The sequence below is a fragment of the Mauremys reevesii genome, linkage group 20 (assembly GCF_016161935.1).
Source record: "Mauremys reevesii isolate NIE-2019 linkage group 20, ASM1616193v1, whole genome shotgun sequence".
NCBI classification, from domain to species: Eukaryota; Metazoa; Chordata; order Testudines; family Geoemydidae; genus Mauremys; species Mauremys reevesii.
In genome coordinates this window covers 12630929-12637164 of record NC_052642.1, presented here as the reverse complement: position 1 = coordinate 12637164, position 6236 = coordinate 12630929, and the positions used below count along the sequence as shown (strand labels likewise).

At 38.9% G+C, this 6236-nt stretch overlaps 1 protein-coding gene across 8 annotated transcripts in view; it reads right to left on the bottom strand.

The window, feature by feature from the left end:
- Positions 1–4787: 4787 nt before the first annotated feature.
- Positions 4788–6236, bottom strand: part of TPST1 (tyrosylprotein sulfotransferase 1) — a 72088-nt gene continuing 70639 nt past the window's right edge. For 4 of the 8 annotated variants that reach the window (XR_005590103.1, XR_005590100.1, XR_005590104.1 and 1 more), the window contains one exon: positions 4788–5392. The gene's annotated coding sequence lies outside the window, so the exon portion shown is untranslated. The remainder of the gene's footprint in view (positions 5393–6236) is intronic. The other 4 variants (XR_005590101.1, XR_005590102.1, XM_039507778.1 and 1 more) reach the window with 2 other exon arrangements.

Here is a 6236-nt window from a genome sequence, read left to right as displayed (position 1 = left end):
CAGGAGCTCGCGCCCCATCGCTCACGTGCCTTTTGAAAGGTGTGGGCGGGAAGGGTGTTGCCGCAGAGCGCGCGCGGTGATGAGCGGGGTCGCCCCCCAGGCACCACGGAGGGAAGTAAAGCACCGAGAAAACCCGGGCCCAGGGAGGGAGCAAGCCCTAAAACGGCGCTGCGGAACCAGGGTACCACCTGCAGAATACATCGTAAAAAGCAGCACCTGCACCTTACTTTACCTCGCCTGCCAGGTTGCTGACCAGTTACACCTGTTACCCACCCTCCCTGTTTTCCATACTCGCTAACAGTTAGTGCCTGGATAAAGCCTCTCTCACTCACACACACACACACACCCCTTACATTTTCTAAGGCATGATTACATTTGCATGATAACTGGATTTCAAAATATGATTTCACATAGTTCTCTTCAAAGTCACCCTCTTTGAAGAGGCATCTGAAAGTAACATGAAGTAATAGCAGCACAACTAAGAGGACAAATGGAAGACCCTTATTTACAACCTTTGAACATTTTAGTTTGACACTGATTGATGATGCACATTGGGCTAAAGGCTGCAACTACCCCTTTTTAAAGAATGTAATCTGAAGTCCAGACAAATCATAGGTGACAGTTTCTCTTCAGTAGTTCTCTGCCAATGTGCCTTAAAAAGTAGGGTTGAGAAAGGGTAGACTGAGTTGGCATTGCTAATAGACTGCTATAAATCCATGGTACGCTCAAATCTTGATATAAATCCATGGTATGCCCGCATCTTGAATACGGCGTGCAGATGTGGTCACCCCATCTCAAAAAAGATGTATTGGAATTGGAAAAGGTTCAGAAAAAGGCCACAAAAATGATTAGGGGTATGGAACGGCTGCCATAGGAGGAGAGATTAATAAAATGGGACTTTTCAGCTTGGAAAAGAGACAACTTAAGGGGAGATGACAGAGGTCTGTACAATCATGACTGATGTGGAAAAAGTATTATTTACTCCTCATAACATAAGAGCTAAGGGTCACCCAATGAAATTAATATGCAGCTGGTTTTTAAAACAAATGAAAGTATTTTTTCCACACAACACACAGTCAACCTGTGGCACTCCTTGCCAGAGGATGTTGTGAAGGCCAAGACTAGAACAGGGTTCAAAGAAGAACTAGATAAGTTCATGGAGAATAGGTCCATCAATGGCTATTAGCCAGGGTGGGAAGGGATGGTGTCCCCGGCCTCTGTTTGCCAGAAGCTGGGAATGGGTGACAGGGGATGGATCACTTGATGATTATCTGTTCTGTTCATTCCCTCTGGGGCACCTGGCATTGGCCACTGTCGGAAGACAAGATACTAGGCTAGATGGACCTTTGATCTGACCCAGTATGGCCATTCTTATGCTCATTAGCACCAACTGTGGTGATGTATGTTGTGCTGTGACCACCTGTCCACTTGGAACCTGCATAGGCTGAAACCACCAACTCACTTCAAACAGGCCACCAAAAAGGCAGCAGATGGGAACAATGGCCATCCAGTTTTTTGTGTAAGAACCTTTTTAAATAGCCATCAAGTAGAGACATGAATATTCTACATCACTCACTGCATAATTAAATGACAGCTCGTTCATTCATACTTCAGACCACAAATATTTAGATTGGACAAATACAAAATGAGGAATAACTGGCTAGGCAGTATACTGCTGGAAAGGATCTGGTGGTTATAGTGAATCACAAATTGAGTATGAGTCAGCAATGTGATGCAGTTGTGAAAAAGGCACATATTCTGGGATGCCTGAACAGGAGTGTCATACATAAGACACAGGCGGTAATTGTTCAGCTCTACTTGGCCCTGGTGAGGCCTCAGCTCAAGTACTGTGGCCAATTTTGGGCACTACACTTTAAGGAAGATGTGGACAAATTGGACAGGGTCCAGAGCACAGCAACAAAATGATAAAAGCTGCAAAGAGTCTTGTGGCACCTTATAGACTAACAGACGTTTTGGAGCATGAGCTTTCGTGGGTGAATACATGGGTATTCACCCACAAAAGCTCATGCTCCAAAACGTCTGTTAGTCTATAAGGTGCCACAAGACTCTTTGCTGCTTTTACAGATCCAGACTAACACGGCTACGCCCCTGATAAAATGATAAAGGGTTTTAAAAAATACTGACCTACGAGGAAAGAGTAAAAAAAACCTGAGCATGTTTAGTCTTAAGAAAAGAGGACTGAGGTGGGACCTGCTACCAGTCTTCAAATATATTAAGAGCTGTTATAAGGAGGCTGGTGATCAATTGTTTTCCATGTCCACTGAAAGCATGACAAGAAGTAATCAGCTTAATCTGCAGCAAGGGAGATTTAGGTTAGAAATTAGGAAAAGCTTTCTAATTACAAGGATAGTTAAGCACTGGAATAGGCTTCCAAGGGAGGTTGTGGAATCCCCATCATTGGAGGGTATTTTTAAAGAACAGGCTATACTCAACCACTTGTCAGGCATGGTGTAAGATATACTTGGTCTTGCCTCAGCACAAGGTAATGGACAAGAAGTAGAAGATCTCCAAAGGTCCCTTCCAAAGTTCCAGCCCTACATGTCTATGAATAAGCTATTAAAGGAGAAAGGAATTGAAGAAAAACATACAAGTCAAACATCTGATAATACAGAATAGTATTCATTATCTGTCTGATGGAAACTATGTAATAAAGAAGCTTTTAGGAACAATAACAATGTTTATAGTTATATAAGCATAAGCATTAACAACTAAAAATGTACAGCTTTTCATTCTAAAAGATCCTAAACCATTTCATGTGTTTAAACTGACAAACATATGTAATGGATCGCTACTCTAAAGTACATGAATTTGGGTGTAATGCAGCAATTATAATTAATACCAGAACGTTGCCAAAAAAAAGTCTGTTGCTCATGAAAGAAAAGAAAAGAAGGTTGCGACTAACTTCAGGGGATTTTTGTTCCAGAAAAGACTAACAGTTTGATAGCAATCTGAAAATAATAAAGACCATTTTCAAGACAAAACTGGTTTTATCATCTACTTCACTAACAGATTGTTGAGACCCAGAAATTAAAAAGCAGCACTTCTCTATTCCGTCACCAGGGGATGCTCTGTGTTTTCTTTGGCTCTACTGTACTAAGCTATCAGGAACAGAAGAATTTTACTTGCATATTTAGCACAGCAAATTAACTCAACAATTGTGAAAAATATGCCTCACTCCTTGTTTGCATCTATAAAAATGTCTTTCAATATAGATCTTTAAAAAGTAAGACTAGATACCATTTTAACCAATTCAAACTGAATTACTTGCACTGCAGTAAATAGAAAGGAAACTCCCTAAGCTGCCAATAAAAATAAACAAATAATTAATCTGTCCCTCTCATCCACAATAAAGGGACAGAGTTAGGCTAAACAGAAAAAAATTCTGATGAGAGCCCACAATATTTGAGGGAAGAGTGAAGACATCTGCAAACTTTAAAACTTCAGTCAATTGATCAGGAAATAAATTAGTGCATAGACAAAAATTCCTCTGAATAATCATTCTTAAAATACTTTGCCAGACAAGATTTGATGACAAATCATCTCTCTTTATTTTTAGCAGTATAATTTACATTTCAATACTTTATGAACAAAAAGTTCAAAATGTTCAAGAGCCAAGGTGTTTTTGGGTCTCCCCCGCCCCAAGACAAACTGCTAATGTTAAAGGGACGGGAAAACCAAGGTAAGTGTTCCCCAGCAACCATCTGTTGACAACCCAGGGTGCAATGCATATGAAATGCAGGGAAAACATTTTCTAGCAAGGAAATAGTGCATTACTTTAAATAAAAGAAAGAAAATATTTCCAAAATGATGACTAATGCCTTGACAGAGTCCTTTAAATATTCTGGGGAGACATTTATAATTTTTAATAAGCAGCTGTAACTGTAGTACAAAGATCCTCCCACTCAGCTGTCACACAACCACCAAGACGACTTCCTCTGGGTGGGGAAAAAGTATAAATGACATTTCAGAAGTTCTTGAATTATCAGTGGAGAATAATAGTTTTATAGAAGACAGGTTTTATACTGTTTATTAGAGGAATCTTGGTAAAGAAAATACTTATTTAACCTACTTTATAAATTATTTACTAGTGTCTTATTAGCTTAGCATCCCTGCACTAAATCAATAAACAAGCTAGTTCACGCTGGAAATACACATAGAAAAACAGGATTTACATATGCGGAAACAAAATTCCAATATACACCTCTACTCCGATATAACGTGGTCCTCAGGAGCCAAAAATCTCTACCATGTTATAGGTAAAACCCTGTTATATTGGGGTAGCGGCGCCAGGGCTCCAGCGGTGATTTATAGGGCCCAGGGCTCCCCACAGCAGCTAGAGCTCCAAGCCCTTTAAATCGCCACCCGAGCCCCGCTGCTGGAGCCCCAGGGGTAGCAGCAGCAGAGCTCCAGCAGTGATTTAAAGGGCCCAGGGCTCCCCGCAGCAGCCGGAGCCCCAGGCCCTTTAAAGCGCCACCCGAGCCCCGCTGCCAGAGCCCCAGGGTAACCGCGCTATATGCGAACCAGTGTTATATCGGGTCACATTATATCGAGGTAGAGGTGTATTAGGCCCCAATCTTGCAAATCTCCATGTGCTTAACTTTAAGAACATGAGTACTCCTACTGGTCACACGTTTAAGTTAATCACATACATAAATGTCTCATCTCAGGGCCTCAGTTTGTATCTTTCATTATTACAGCTATTCACCTGAATGGTACACTAACACCTTGCTTCTGCATGACGATCTTCAAGTTAAAAGCTGCATTAATAACTCAAAACCAAAAAAATCACATTTAAAGCATTTATTTTGAAAAATAAAATACAAAAGATCACGGCATTGTAAATGTACATGTAATTTATCAACATCTCAGAAGTGATTTTTTAAATAATTAAAAGAAAGATATTTAACCATTTCCACATCAATAAAATTGAAACAGGCTCAACTGTTCTACCAAAAAACACAAATTAGGACAAGCACAGGCCACTTTTACAAAATTTCATACATTTAAATTCCAAATGTTTCACAAACTATTTTTTACAAACCCTTTAAAATTAAGCTCTGGAATTAAACAGATATATAGACAGAATAGCAGTTTCAACATAGGCCAGATTTTGCTTTAATTTCATTTTCAAACTCTAGAAACAGTTGTATAAATGTAACACAGTACATCATCAGTGAAAGTGTTCACCATATCAGAAAAGTGCTTTTATTGTTACAGGTTTAAGTGTGCTCACAAAAAACCAAAAACAAAATTACCAAACAAAAAGCCCCAAACAAAACAAAACAAAAAAAACAGTCTGAAGGCAAATGGGAGAAGATTCGAAAAGAGCAGGCCATGAGTGGTACACCTCACTGATCTCGGTAGGACAGTCCTTATAATGTCATGTCAAAGAGAAAATAATAATTAAAAAAGTTAGAATTCGTGCACTCATTTTATTTGTTAAAATTCATTTTGCAGCCCCATACATTTTCATAAATACAAAGACTAATTCACAGTTGGAATGGCAACAATCTCAACTGGTCCAAAATTACCATCCAAGCTAGGCACAGCCACTCATGAACCTTTCCTTCAACCCTATATGTATGTTTTTAAAGCATGAAACCTTGTCGGAAGTAAGTCATTTGTAAGGCAAAGACAGTGAAAAGCTTTTTATCTCTGTATACTTTCAATAAACCCTTTAGCTACATAGTGCAAATTATTTTTTTTATTAACAACTTTCTCTTCCATCACAAATTGACAGTGAAATTGCTCCTGAGGATGCTTTCAAGGAGATTTTGCTGCTTTGGAACGTAAAAAACAGCACTGAATCAAACTCCAATGCCAATTATTTATGAAAAGTAAAATTATCTGAGACATAAAAGTTTTAAATGTTTTTCTTATATAATACTAAATGAATGCTTTCCGCATAGATTTCTAAATTAAGAATGTTTCCAAACAGAATTAATTTCTTTATAATGCAACATAATCTTTTTGTGTACATGTGCTATTTGTTTATTTATAAACACTGTTGCCTTGGTTTAATTTAAGATGGATGTTGCATTTTGCTGGGCACCCAGAATATTTTAAGCAAGGAGTGCTCTGAAAATAAACTCATTATTGATTATAGCATTAGCAGTAATGCCTTCACCATTCACCAGTGTCTCAGTACAAAGTACACTAAAATATGCATTCCCTATGCTGGCCATTTTCCATCAAAGAAATACAATTTTCCTGTG